Below are 16,214 nucleotides of genomic sequence, written 5' to 3'. Positions count from 1 at the left end.
TTGGATTTGATGGATGAATGAAATAAGCTACTAATAAATGTAATATTTAAGACATAAGTCCCATGAAGTAGAAATTTGGTTTGTGGAAACTAAAGCTTTTATTAATGTATCAAAGTGAAATGTGACTGCATGAGAAGGTTATTTTTGTCATTGCTGTTAAGAATTAAGGTGAGGTATTGATATAACATTATTTGTTAAGGGAATCAAGATGGCACTATAGAGTTGACTCATTCACTCCAATGGAGCTCAGGAAGTTTGCACTGTGACTTCCAATAGGCAGATCCTAAGCCTTTTGACAGAATCAAATTATGCCCTCACATTTCAAACAAATTATCATATCTCTGGAACCATATCAGTTATGAAAGAAGTATAAATGTCAAGCTCTTCAGGCACAATCTATTTTTACAGTGGTTGTATTTGTTGTGTTCTAGGTCTTAAACTAAATTTTGTAAGTCGCAGTAAACAGAGCAGCTATTACATTTGTGATATTTTTATAAACAACTTGCAATATTTCTGCACCCACTCCAGCTACACACATAATGTCAGTAACATTTTATTCATCTAGTTGAGAGCTTTTATATGAGGCTAAAAAGTTTTGTCTGTGTTGCTTATTTGTTGAGATATTTAGAAAAATGTGAAAATTATAACTATATAAATTAATATCATAAAAAACAAAAGTTAATATCTATTTACCTGCACTAGCTAGAGATCAAATATTAGCGCAGTTGAGTTTTCTATTGTGTAAGCTTTTAGATGAAATCTTTTAAAACCATATACATGGCATGGTTTTAGAATTATTGATGCAAATAAGAACAAGTAATATTTGACACCGGCAGGCTTCAGTAGCAGTTATCTGCAGATGCACCTGGAGGCATCACTCAGATGTAATGAGTTGTAAAGTAGTCACTATATTTAATGACACTGTGGGCAGTTTAACTCTTTTAAGCCTACATGCACTTGATGTGCTATATCTTTTTATTCCTTGTTTGATTCCCATTTTGATACTGGTGAAGCCATTAGTGAAAGAAGCTCATATGGGAACACCAGTTAGCAAATTAATGAAAGAGTAACGGTAAGGATGGTGGAGAGAGAACATACCCAACAGCAAATGGGCAGAATTCTAAAAAAATGAAGGCTCATGGAAGTCACACAAATGTAGTATGTCAGCTATTGATGAAAACAAAGTTGGAACAGCATTCCAGAAAGACTGTTATGGTCAAAACAGTAATAGAATTGGAGAATACTTTGGATAAATACAACCATTTTTTGTAAATGTTTTGGAGGTAGGAATGTAACCCAGAAAGCACTATTAATGACTTTTAACTGAATGCAGTTTCTGTCAAACATCAGAAGATTAAAACTGAATTCCATAAATCATGAAAAGTGCTTTGGTGAGATGAAGGTCTCATGCAATTGCAAAATAGTACAGATCCAATATCCCTTTTGTCATCCAAATACAAAAATGATTAACACCAGGGTTATTTATTTAGTAATTTATAAAATTTAACAGGGGTAGTGCAATGGTCAGTTCTGACCATTTTCTGTCTCAGCCCAAATTGGTGAGTCTTCCTCATTAGTATAGTGGGAAGTATCCCCACCTGTCATGTGGGGGACCAGGGTTCATGTTTCCGACAGGGAGCAAATTTCATTGATTATACACCCATAGATGTCGACCCAGTGATCAGGGAAATGGGCATGCAGAAAGACAGTAGCCTTACCTTCAACCATTACATGGCTACAGTGGAGAGGAAATGCTTTTATGTTGTGCAACTTATAAGTAAGGGCATGGGGCATGGCATCTAGGTCAAAAGGGGTCATTATCCCACTGTACTGTGCCCTTATCAGACTAATCATAGAGTACAGTGCTTCCTTTGGTATGTACCTGCAAGGTATATGCAGGAACTAGTGTGACTTCAGGGGTTCCTTACAAAAAGAATACAAAGCATAATAAATATGCCTTATGCAGAGTGCTTTAAAACTCTTTCCCTCTAATCAGGCTCCTCTTGATTGGTGAGGGGTGATCTGTGCCTGGCTTACAAGTGTTTCACAAACCCCACACTTAATGAATCTCCTATATAGTCATAAGTCAAAGAATGCCATTAATGCAGCATCTAGGAACCAGAATTTTGTCTGTGACTTTAAAACAACATGCTGGGGAGGAGAGACAGATATGTGTCCCAGAGACTGTCCTGTCTATGGAACAGGCTTCCCATCCATGTGAAGCTGAGTTTGTCTACTACCCACTTAATGTACAACCTAGATGAGTGGATAGGAAATAGATTTGCACCGCATCTGGCTCCATGTCCCTTATCGACAGAGGTAGCTTATAAATGCCTCCCCTCAATGTCCTATTTCTATACAGGGCATCATTATTCTTTTGGGAAAACTTGGCTATGCTTAGAAAGGCCTACCAGACCATTAACCTAGTAACAATCTATGAATCTAAAAATTTATGAAAATGACCCAAATGCTGATACAGGTACTTTGGTTTCATGGAACTGACTAGTATGCAGGACAGTCAGGACCCCATTAAAACACAGAAAATTGCACTAGACAAATAGTTTTTACTTTAACAGGAAAAATCAGTTTGACTCAAATTATGATTCTTCTTAGGGTTATTTATCTGCCTCAAAATCTGCCCTTGATAGGTAAGTTGATGTATTGGTTGAGGGAAGAAACAAGTATTATGTGACATATTTTTGTAGAATGGAAGGGCCCCAAGTATTGTTCAGACAGACTGCATTTGCAAAGAAAATGGGTAGGATGGGGAATGCCAGACTTTGAACTCTATGCATTGGTGATTGCAGAAGCAGCTAACTGGGCACAAGTCTCTAACACAATGATCTGACCTGAATTGGCCAAGGGCAGAAAAACTGTCATATGCAATATAATGGTTATATATTTTTACAAACTTAAAGGAAACATTGGGATGGTTGTAGGAATGTTACTTCAGGTTTATGGAACAACCATAGACTTAAAATCCAAGGTCAGGTTTGCACTGGAAAAATTGGAAAAGTACAGTTGTGTAAGCTGAACTTACCATAACAGTAGATGTATGAATGATCACTGCTGCAGCAATCATTAGTTATATGGGTTATATCATGCCAAGGATATGACAGCCATCCATCTTCCAAAGCATCAGGACACCTTCCATGCACCAAAACTGTAAAGCAGCTCAAGCTGAGCTGACTAAAAGGCATGCTGAGGCAAGAACCCCTTCAGAGCTTTCCTGCCAGCAAAAGAGATGGAGGATGAGCCCTTACAGAACAATGCTAGGAATAACAAAAAAACTGTCCACACCCTGGCATAAAAAAGGCACCAAAAACAAGGGAGATGGCTGAAGGGAGTGGCTACTGCAACGCTGATCATTCGAGCATCTATTGTTATAGTAAGATCATTGTGAACAATTGTACTATGTTTTTCATTTTAATAACTGCTGTATTAGCCTTAGCTATAACTATTAGAAAAATGAGAAACTCCACTCCCTGCAAGCCGTTCTCCTCCTGGAAGACATTGATATCTGTGTAGTGACTGACACATGTTTTAACACAGAGGAGAGCACTCTGACTATGCAGGGCTGCAATGTCTTCCGCACATTTAGACTGCCTATTGTGCAGGAGGGGAAAAATGCAGAGGTGCATCAGTCTATATTCAGAAGAGGCTCACATCTAGGCTGGTAAAGCATCATGATGCACTAGAGCTTCTTCTTGACTAAATAGCCATCAGTAGGGTCCCATGCCATATATTAGCTAGCTATAAAACTCCTGCTATAACAAAAGAAAGCCACAACACCTATCTGCAGGAACTAAATTAATTCAGTATTAAACCCAATACCATTTTCCATGGAGATCTGAACTATTAAACTATAGACTGGGAAACCTACACCACCACCAATGCACAAGCACAGAAATACCTGGATACACCAATACAAAAAATGCTCTGGAACAATTACTCAGAGTAACACTAGGGGGAATAATATCTTGGATCTTGTCCATACTAATATGGGAGCATCTTGCTCCATCCCTTGTGTATCTTCATTACTTGTTAGGTCTGACTATAAAGTGGTCTCCTTCGAAATAAAACTGAAACCAGAGTTCCCTTCCACCCAAGGTACCTTTTAGAAATTTCTTTAAGACAAACTACCTTCTCCTAAGTGATAAATTGGCAAGCTTCAAATCCCCAAAAAACACAGTTAAGTCCACTGACTACAATGAAATGTACACCACCACACTATACCAGCATGTAAATAGCTGCACAGGTGCAGCTCTTCCCCATAGGATGAAGTGCAGAGCAAATCCTAGGAACAAACCCACACAGTGGAACAATAATATCAACAATCTATATAACAAATGGAAAATAATTTTGACCAAATTAAGATGAGCCCTTGTCACTCAAATAAGCAAACAGTTCAGGCACTTAATAAAAATTCACCAAAGCCAAGTTTGAGACTAAAATACCTACCCAAGCCAAAGACAATTGCAAGACATTTTTTAGTGATGTTCGTAATCTCAAAAGCATATTGCAGGAATGCATTGAGATGATTGTGAACAATGTTACCAACACTGTGGCTGAATGTATAGTTTCAGCTTTTTCCCAGTTAGGAGTCACCACAGAGGAACAATGGTCTGCAGAACCATTGGCAGTGAAGTTTTACAATGTCGAGTTGCCAGCCCAGTACCCAATGTTCCACAGAAGGCACACACATGCACACACACATACCTAGGGCCAATTTAGAGTGTCCAATCCACCTACAGCATGTCTTTGGGAGGTGGGAGAAAACTGGATCACCTGGAGGAAACCCACGGGACGACAAGGAGGACATGCAGACTCTGCACAGAAAGCACCCCAGCTGAGAATTGAACTGGATAACCTCTTGCTGTGAGGTAGCAACAAGGTACAGTTAACCCACTGGCTGATAAATTTAGCTATAAATGTACCCCATCTTCTCTTCATCTGTCAATCAAGATATACCTGAAATAGGCTCACCTCCAGCTATCACACTTGACCCAGTTCTAAAAGTGCTATTAAAATATAAAAATACTGCATCCTGTCCATATTTATGGATGCATCATAAATAGCATTAAGTATGATTTAGCCACACCCCTAACAATACTGTTCAATCTCAGCCTCCATACAGGCCTTGTACCAAGTGAAAGGAGAACAGCTAAAGTCATTCCCCTGCAGAAGGGAGGACTTTCCACTGACCCAGGCAATTACAGACCCATAAGTCTGACCAGCCTTATATGCAAAGCCATGGAAAGACCTATCATGGAATGAATCAATCAGGACACAGGGAAGCACCAAACCCTAGACACATCTCAGTTTGGATTCATCAAGGGCAGGTTGTGCTTAGTCCAGTGGATTTTTTTGAAAAGGTCACAAAAGCAATGGATGAAGGAAAGATGGTACACTACATACCTCAATCTGGCCAAAGCTTTTGACACAATTCCCCCTCTGGCATAGTAGAAAAACTAAATATACTGGGAATAAACCCCTAGGTCACCCACTGGATTGCTAACTATCTCACAGATAGGATGCAGATAATCAAACTAGGGGAAGTTACCTCCACAAAGTGAACATTCACCAGTGGAGTCCCCTAGGGTTCTGTGCTGGGACATCTCCTGTTTGGCATCTACTTATGTTTACTTTTCTGAAGTAAAGGTCAGCACCAAATGGCTCTGGCTGACTAAGTTTGCAGATGACTGCATGCTAGGAGCAGTCTTTGAATCCCAAAATCATTTAGCCATTCTACAGGAAGGTCTGTCTCAAATAAATAACCACTGTCAAAATCATGGTCTGAAACTAAATGTCAAGCAATGCATTATTCTGTCCTTTGAGAAGTCATCTACCACAGGAGAATACCACATTGACAATATACCCCTAAGAGTTGACCCATTTGTTTGAGATTTTGAAACATATATAGACAGTGACCTAACTTTTGATCAACATGTATCTATTGTTGAAAGTCCTTCTAAAATTCACACTTATAAACAAAGGGATTGTGTCTAGATCTAGAGATATCACTGTCCCCCCTTTACTCAGCCTTCATTAGGCTAATCATCGAATATAATGCCCACTTTGGCATGCATCTGTCTAGACACATGCAACAACTAGAACACCCACAGAGATACCTTACTAAAAGGGTACAAGGCTTAAACAACATGTCCTACATGGATCAGCTCAAAGCCCTGTCACTATACTTCGCATCCTACAGACTGCTAAGAAGTGACCTGTATCTGGAATACAAGGCATCCTCTGACCCATTACTTATAGATTTACTGCACACCATCAACTCAAATGGCTTCAGAAATAGTCATTCGAGGGATTTAAACGTCTTCTGCAACATCAAGAGGAAGGTTTGGAGGGACAGGTATTTTATGCAAACGATACCACTGCTATGGAACAGACGTCCCCATCCACATAAAACACCCCTGTCTATTTTCATGTGCAACTTAGATCTATGGATGTGAAACAGAAAATTTACCTCAGGACTAACCCCTGTACTAGTAATGGATAGATGCAGCTCCTAAATGTTTTATCCATGCAAAAGTCCCCTCAAATTATCTATGGCATATTCCCAGATATTCTCATTAGAGATAATATATAATTGTCGACCATGTGATGGGTAAGGTCAATCTATAACCAAATTGGATAGCTTATTTTGAGCACAAAAAGGAAAACTGACTAGATTTAAAATGGCCTGCAAGCCTAGTACTAACCTATTAACCTATATTGGTAAATTACCACAACTAACTATATTTGGGAGATGGAATGACAAGGGTTCAGGAGCCCCTGGAGAATGGTCCTAACAGAGCTTGTTACAGACCTAGAGAAAGAATCAAGTTTGTAATACTTTATAAAAGTATGTACAGAGGACCAAGCAGCAGCTTCTAGAATCCAACCCTTTCCAAAAAGACACAGATGAAGCCATGGTCCTGGCAGAGTGGGCCCTGACCCTGCCTGAAACAGGTTTGTCGTGGTGAGTACAAGAAAAGGTAATAGCCTTAGACATCTATTTGAAAATAGTCAGTTTTGACACAGGTTGTCCCTTTTTAACATTCACAAGAAATTAACAATTGATTTAAACATCGGAACGATTTAGTTCTATCAATATAGTACTTGAGTTAAATGTGGATATCCAAGGTATGGAGTATCCTTTCTCTTTCATTTTTAGGTTCAGGAAAGAAAATGGGGAGATGGATAGCTTGACTTGGAGTAAATTCACATACCACTTTAGGTATAAAAGAAGGATTAGTTCTCAAAGAAACACTGTCTCTATGGAAAATTGAGTAAGGTTGACTCACCATAACAGCTTGCAAATCAAATACCCTTCTTGCAGAGGTCAGGGCAATCTGTAAAACTGTTTTCCATTTTAAGAACCTCATGTCAGCCAAATTATCTTGTTCAAATGGACCAAGTGTTAGCTTCTCTAACATAAAATTAAGCTCCCAAGGAGAAGCCACTGGTTTACTTAGAGGACTCTTATGCAAAACCCCTTTCAAGAACATTTTGACATAAATCTGCCTTGAAAAAAGAGGCTCTATGGGTAGACATGTTTAAATGTCAAATAAATTAACTGTGATAGGGGACTAAGAAAGGCCATATGATAGTAACACACATAAATTTTCTAAAACCAGAGACCAACTTCTCCTGATTGAGTACTGGTTATGTCATTGGTACTAACTAGAAACCCCCTTTCAGTTGTTAATATATCTAGTAGCAGACTTTTTTACCTTCATTAGTACCTGCTACCCATACTCAGAAAACAGGTGCCTAAAAGTAATTAAGACCCTGTGAACCAGGCAGTCAATTGAAGATTTCCAAAATAAGGTAGAACCATGGTTATCTGGGCCAGAAGGGAGTCTCCACAATGATCTTGGGGGAGATCTTCTAAATATTCAGATGTACCCTGGATATTACTGGAAAAGGTGGAAAGGCAATGAAAAACATTATTGTCTATGGAAAAGAAAAGGCATTTGCCTTCCAAGCCTTCTTGCATGGAGTCCTGGAACCGAAGTTTGCCAGTTGATTGTTCAGAGATGAGTTAAAAAGATTTACTTGAGGAAATCCCCACAGATAGATCAAATCTTGGAAGACCCCCCCTGATCTAGTTTCCATTTGTGAGAGTCTGTCCTGGTCCTGCTCAGTTTCTCTGCTACACAATTTTACTCTGATGGAATGTAGGATGCCAGTTGATTGAGACTGTGCTGTGAAACTATATGCCAACATAATATGGCTAGTCTGCAAAGGGGATACATCCTTCTTCCCCTTTGCTTGTTGATGCACTGCATGACTATTGTATTGTCTGCACCCATATGAAGAGGTCCCAGAGACCAAAAATTGTTCAGAGAGTTCAGTCCTTTGATCAGAGCAAAAATATCTTTGATACATGTGTGCTTGTGTCTGTGGATGGTGTTCCACACCCCTTGCACTTTTATCCCTCCTGAAACTATTCCCCAAGCAAAGTCCAAAGCATCTGCAGTGACTGACTGCTTTGGCACAGGGACAGAGAAAGGGATACCTGGATTTAAGGAAACCTGTTGTCTCCAACAATAGATTTCTCTTCTGACAAGCCACAACACTGGGATCAGAAAAGATAAGTGGTATTGGTGCTGGGACCAAAGAGATTTCAAATATCACTATATCTTTCTCATGTGGAGTCTTGTGGTGGGTATTATGAGAATCATAGATGCCATGAGAACCAAGTTTCTAAGGCATTCCCTCACAGTGACCAAATTTTGAGTGGAAAACATTATAAACATATCTAAATAAAGATACATTTTTGCCTGTGGAAGAAAAACTCTTTAATTGAGGTGACATGTTAACATCCTGGGAACAATCCTCTGTGAGGGAGTCTAGAAAGTCTTTTGAATGTTTTCTAGGAATCTCAGGTTGTGCAAGAGATCTCTTACTCAAGACTGAGATTCCTGACATTTTGAAAAAACCCTGCAAAGATAAACAAGTCATCTAAATATGGAAAAATGTGGATACCCTGTAGCCTGCAATGAGCTATAACTGGAGCAAGTCACTTAGTGAAGACTGTTGGTGCAGTGGATAGGCCAGAGGGTAAGACAGAGAACTGATAATGTGATTCAGACACACAAAACCTTAAGAAACACCTAAAGTCAGGATGAATACAAATAATAAGCATCTTTTAAGTCTAGTGATACCAGGAAACTTAAGAGGAAGAAGAGATTTTGAAGTGACATCATTTTGAAGTTGGGCACTATCAAAAACAGGTATGGGAAAGAAAGATCCAGAAATGGTCTCCAAGCATTTTTTAGATAAAGGCATAATTTAAAAAAACATGTAGTTTATCATCTCACTGTTCAGGATCCTTCTCTACAATATTTCTATATGTTGCCCAAGGTACATAAAATTCAACTTGTCTTCCAGGTAGACCTATAGTTTTGGGCTGGGGCTCTTTGACTGAGCCACTGTCAGCCTTTTTGACAAAATATTTGAAGTCATTGTTGGTTGGGGTTAGATCCTGTATTCAGGATACTACAACATTTCTTAATATATTGCAGGACGCACAACTGGAAGTTCATTGCTACGTGTGCACTTTGGATGTTAATGCATTATATACTAATATTCCGCATTCGGCTGGGCTATTGGCAACAGAGTTTTGGTTGGAAAAGATTCCTCTTTATAGCCCAGGGTTTAACGCATTTTTGGTATGTTTAGCAGAACATGTTCTAATTCATTTTTTTTTTAATTTTAATAGAGATTGTTTTTACAACTTAAAGGCACAGCCATGGGGCCATCTTTTGTCCCTATTTATACAGATCTATTTAAGGGTTATTTAGAAGAACAACTGATTTATCATGTCAGTCACAATATTTATTTGTATGGTGTTGTTATCTTGATGATTGCTGGATGGTGTGGAAATCTGACACAATCTGTTTACAAGAGTTTGTACCGTATTTTGATGACAATAAATGGGGGCGACAATTAAGCGTGAATTTTGATTTGAATCAGATTTTTTTTGGATGTCATGGTGGTTAAAAATGATGATGGTACATTGTCTACTTATTTGTTTTCGAAGGAATTTCATTATAATTCTCTTTTGGATGCCACTAGTTGTCATCCACCCCGTATGATTTGGAATATTCCTAAATCTCTATTTTTAAGGGTCAAGAGGATTTGCTCCTCTGTAGTGGAGCTTGAAAAACATAATGTAAAAATTGTAGCACATTTTCGGGCTACAGGTTATAAGTCTGATGACATTCATCTGGGACAGAATTTTGTCATATCTATGAAGAACGGAAGAAGTGGGATGCGTTGTTGTGTATGATCAGTAGTTTTGGATGCAATTTGTGGTTTAATTAATAAAAATGGTGGATACTTTTATCTGATAATAGGTGGGCACAGCTGTTACCCAGACTTTGTGTATTTTCTTATAGACGGGGCAAAACTATTGGCAACCATTTAAATCATTTTTAAAACGTTTAAAGTTCTGATCCAACTATACACTATTCTATTGAATGGGCACAACTAGTTGGCTGTTATCCCTGTGGACATTGTTCATCTTGTAAGTTTGTTATGAAAACAAAGCACTTTTCATCTTCAAATAGCCCTAAGGTTTTTGATATCCATTGTAAGTATGCATATATTTTAGAATGGGCCTTGGCACTGAAGAAGTCCTTTAGCCGAAACCAGCATGCCTTCACTGAAGACCTTCACATGAATTTTAAATATTTATCAGACTGAATAAAGTTTATTTAACAGCTGACATGGAGTGCTGGCCATTTTTCCTTTTAGGATTGATTTTTTTGGCCCTGCACCCTTACCTTACTTGTGGGAGCTACTCTGAGGAATGGAAGAAGGACGGACCATGGGAATAATCCATTCAATGGTCAAGGTGAACATTTTGCTTTTTCCCCCAAGAGAAGACAAGCAGAAAATTCTGGTAAAACTACCAGCCCATGAAAGTTACTTTTTTGACAGAAAAATCAGAGGAGAAAAGTATATTCAAACACTACAGCAGCCCCACAATAGAAAAATAACAATGTTTCCACTGAAAAATTGTTATCAGTTAGTTTACACTACTTTTAAACTGACAGAAAATAAAATAAAAAAAATAAAAAACAAATGTTCGGTTTAAAAGTACATTACAGTCTCAAGATAGTCCATTACAATGCAACACTTCTAGCTTTAAAATAAATTTCCTGAAGAAGGATGTAATAAAACTTCAGTAAATATATATGAAAATGGAAGTTGTTTTCTCCATTGGGAACATATTGGCCCAGCAAAGGAAACCACAGGCCAACCGTTGATCCTCAAAAACCTCATTGGAACATTCTCTTTGGCAACAAGAAAGCTCTGAAAGGCTTCTCACCCAAATTTGTCTTTTAGTCATCTCAGCTCAATCTTTGACACGTTGGGTGTGTGGAAGTTGCCATGAAGCTTTGGAAGCTCGCCGGCTATTATATCCTTGGCAGGATATACCCCATAGAGCTAAGGCTACTGCAGCAGTGATCAATATGAAGAACATGACAGAAGCATTGAGAAGATACAGGATCTGTTAGTGATCAACATGAATGAAAGTTGCAGAGTTGTCAAGCTTTAAAAGGAAATATAATTTACTGGAAAGTGCAAGGCTACATCTTGTGCAGTTAAAGCAGACAGTGACACAATAGATTTAGGATTTGTGAATATGTTAAATGAATTGGATAGTCAGGAAATAGTGCTGTTACTAGAGTTGTTATCAATGTTATGAAATGAAGGAGCTTTTCTCCCCGGGCCTTCGCTGAAAAAGGGCTATTCAACTCAGTCGGACCATCCCGGCCAACAAATGTAAAATAAATAAAAATTAAATAATAAAAATTAAATTTCATGTAACAAGTTGCATAATTTCCTTATAACTTAGTTGTGGTTCAGTAATAAAGTTTAGAACTACGAAATGAAAAACCAAACGAAAAAACCAAGAATGAAAAAACACAGCCCAGCAGTTCAGGACCCGTAATATACGGGTGAAAGCGCTTGGAGCATTTTGTTTCAATAAAGACTGCTTGTTTCAAAGACCTTTTGGCCATTGCCAGTAATTTTTCCTTGTTTGGAATAAGTTGGATTAAGTAGCTGCTAATTACAGGTCCTGAACTGCTGGGCTGTGTTTTTTCATTCAAAGTTGAGAACTAAGTTAGCTGTAAATGAAGATGTAGAATTCACCATGGACAGGTGATTTGAATGTCTGGGCAGTATAAGTAAACTGAAATTCTGCAGTATTTATCAAAAGAGTTAAAGCTAACCAAGCACTATGGTTAATAAGGAAAATTAACAAAAAAAAAAAAAAAAAACATGTTATATAGCATGACAAAGCCTGGAAAGATTGGACTAATAAACATTTTAGACACCTAAGAAATTTTATTAAATACCACATCAAACAAGATAAAAAAAAACACAAACATAACTCACTCCAAAACAGACACCAACATTCTGCAAACTTTCCCGTCCAAAGTACCACCCTATCCTCCACAACCAATAACACCAGATTGAATTCCCACTCAATTCAACTCCAACTTCATACAAATAATAACATATTTGTGATACAAATGCCTCAGCAATCCTTTCAATACCTTTACTCTGTTGAACTACGTACAACTTAAATTTTGTCCATTTCCAACCTCCGTTATCAGAAGTCACCTGTCAATCTAAAGCTAAAAACAATTTTTGCTGACCAGTTCCTCTCTGACTACTTAAAGATGTTGCTGATGCTATTGCTTAGTCTACCTCCATACTAACAAGTAGCTTTATATCCTAATAGTACATCACGTTCATCTAGAAAAAAATCATTCATCATACAACTACATAAAGTTTGTACATCCACAAACATCAACAACTATAGGTCCATAATAATCCTCTTTCTCTATCAGCAATACTAGAAAAGTGCATTCACGCTCAACTCATACAACGCCTAAACTCAAATAGCCTCTCTGAAACACACCATAGTTTTAGACCTTACTACAGCACAACCACTGTCCTCCTTCATAAAGCAGCATAGAAATAACAATAAATTAGTGCAACCATATTACTAGATTTACCTAAAGCTTTCAGCATAGTATCTCAGCAGCAACCCTTTCACAAACTGGCATCCGTAGGTCTTACATGGTTTCTTAATGATTTATTGGAAAGACAACAAGAGATTAAATGGAAAAAGGAGTTCTCATCCTCTCGCCCAGTAAAAGCAGGGATTCCATAAGCTCCAAACTATGACCTCTGCTCTTTAATATCTCATTAACAAACTCCACACTTCTGTAGGCAAGAAAAGTATTATACAGTATGCCAGAGGTGTATCTGATTGAACCAGTGGTCTGTGCAGGTCTGATGAACTAGTGCTCCATCCCCTCAGCTATTTAAGTATAGATAAAAAAGCACTAAAACTAAAAAGAAAGAAAGAAAGACATTTCCAGTATCACGCACATGGGACTCCTGATATGCAGGAGCCAGTCAGGTTCCAGACCATCCTTTCTCACGTAAAATAACACACACACACACACACACACACACACACACACACACACACACACACACACACACACACACACACACACACACACACACACACACACATTTTTTTTCTTTTAAACTGTAGCAAACTGCATACTACATTGTAGCAAGCAGTAGCTACAGTTTATAGCCTCCACAGGCAGCTATGTTTGAGACTTTGTCTGTCACTGTTTTCTGACTTCAGCCCCCAACACTGTAACAGTGATTAGCCATAAAACCACAATTGTATGAGAAATACACAAAACATATGAGCCAAAATGTGGACATCCTGCAAAAATCTGTACAGTTGAGAGATATTGCTAAACAAATAGCTGTCATTCTGTTAGTGAAACACATCTGCACAGAGGCTAACTTGATGAGAGGAAAACTAACCAGTAATAGGGACATATATGACAAATGCACCAAAATGTATATAATACTAAGTCACAGCAGTCCAGAGATCATCCCAATGATATGGCAGAAAGTCACATATTCGATAAGGAAAACATCTGGACATCCTAGGAATAACTGGGCATTTGAGAGGTTTGAATGTGTTGTATATGGTCCAAACAGGTCTACTTTGTTTTGTTGAATTTCATTTCACCCTGATCACATGGCTGAAAACTCATTTCACTGAATTTCATTTCACTGAACTGCAGTTAGTATATTTGGCACTGTGAAGAGTATGGTAAGGCGAGTAAAAGGTATATGTCCTTTTTCCTATTGTAGTATAATCCTGGAGTTAGTATATATAGTTATTGGGGGTGTGGGGGGCACAGCCCCCACTTAGGTGGATGTGAGGGGTGTAGCCCCCCCACTTTGTTTGAGTACATATTGTCTTCTGGAGAGAGTTAATCATTGGTGTTGTAACTATGCATGTCTATCCTTTAAAATGCATTGTTTTGAAGCTTTCAGTAAAATACAATATAAAACAAACTAGGTGGGGGGCTGTGCTCCCCACACCCCCCTAACTATATATACTGACTCCAGGATCACATTACAGTAGGGAAAAGGGCATATACCTTTTACTTGCCTTACAGTACTCTACACAGTGCCGTATATACTAAGTTCAGTTCAGTGAAATGAGATTCAGTGAAATGAGTTTTCAGTAATTTGTGTTTTCAGCCATGTGTTCAGGGTGAAATGAAATTCAGTGAAATGAGATTCAATGAAACAAAGTAGACCCGGTCCAAACACAGTACAGGACAGTGTACCTGCAGTGCAGAGTATTGTGATATCCCGTTCCTGGCATTCTGTTCTGAAGCTGTGTTAATGATCTGTAACAGGACATGGGACTGCCATGTAAAATGATCACTCAGGGGAAGTGTGTCTATTGAATAAGGACACACAGACAAATTGTAGAAATGAACACAGGAAAAGACTACAGGTGAAACTTCTGCATGTACAGCAAAGGAGGGAAAGTCAATGGAAGATGGTTGTAGCAATAACACCAAGCACATATCTATATAGTACAGCATGGACTGTACAATGAAAAGGTGACATAACAATGGGGAGGATGTATGTGTGAGATAAGCATCCTTATATGAGTAATGCAGAGGACATCTATCAGGGATCTGACATATAACTGAGGCAGGTCGCATATTGGGAAGCTGTGCAAACTGATATACCTGAATATAAGTGTAATCTCAGCAGAGGTCTCCAGCATGGTGGCCATTGGTAAAGGATCATAGCAAACATTACAAGAACCAAACACAATCATGGACAATATCTGAATAATACCATAACTAATCCAATGCCTTTGACATAACATATGTGATGTGGAGTGATAACAGATGAGCCTGCACACACACTTGACAACCAGTATGATATATCCATGCACTATGAGGGTAACCACGCACATTCTTCTGGTATTGCAATATCTGCAGGAGGTGTTAGGAGAGACACTGCTGTACCTGCATGTGAGGTGTTAGGAGAGACACTGCTGTACCTGCATGTGATAGTATGGGCACTACAGATTAGTTACCTTGTATGCATAGCATATATCTATGTCACAGTTCACACTGTCACAAATGATATACATGCTGTCAAACAACTATGTATACAGTGTGTGCATAAACAGAAAAGGTAGCACATATGCATGTGATGTAGCAACTCGATTGGTGTTCTGTACTATCAGACAGTCATTTATATTCCACAGAAAAAAATAGCTAGGTATGGCCAATAATCTGTGTCACAGCTCACTGTGATAAATGGTACACTTCAGTTACATATCATTGGAACAGGTGTAGGGAGGTACATGGAGAAGGGTGGATAAGGGTGCACTGTACTCAGTTATTGGTGTGATGAATGCTGGGAACCATGAAATTAGTATGCCGTCTGATGTGCATGTCCTTTACATACCCAGTACTTGTGTTACAGTCAAGTCACATACCTATTGGTCTGATTACAGGATGTGACATTTTATTACAATCAAGTCACATACCTACTGGTCTGATTACAGGGTGTGATATCCACATTATACTTGGGTGTTGTGTCTGCTTCCTGATGCAACACATCCCTCCATGTGTCTCATCAATGCAAGTGTTGCCATGGCTGTGGCTGCAGTCTCTGGTATGTGTTGATACTGAGTGTATTATACTAATATATCACAGTTGGAGTCAATGATTGCCTACAAGTTGTAGTCCTTCAGCCAGCTGACTGGACATAGCATGTGTATATCCTCTGTGATGTCTACCACTTAATGAAGGGGCACCCAAGAGCCTGGC

Source organism: Protopterus annectens, chromosome 4.part1 (genome assembly GCF_019279795.1).
Source record: "Protopterus annectens isolate FY-2018-M chromosome 4.part1, PAN1.0, whole genome shotgun sequence".
NCBI classification, from domain to species: domain Eukaryota; kingdom Metazoa; phylum Chordata; order Ceratodontiformes; family Protopteridae; genus Protopterus; species Protopterus annectens.
This window is presented reverse-complemented; position numbering follows the sequence as displayed.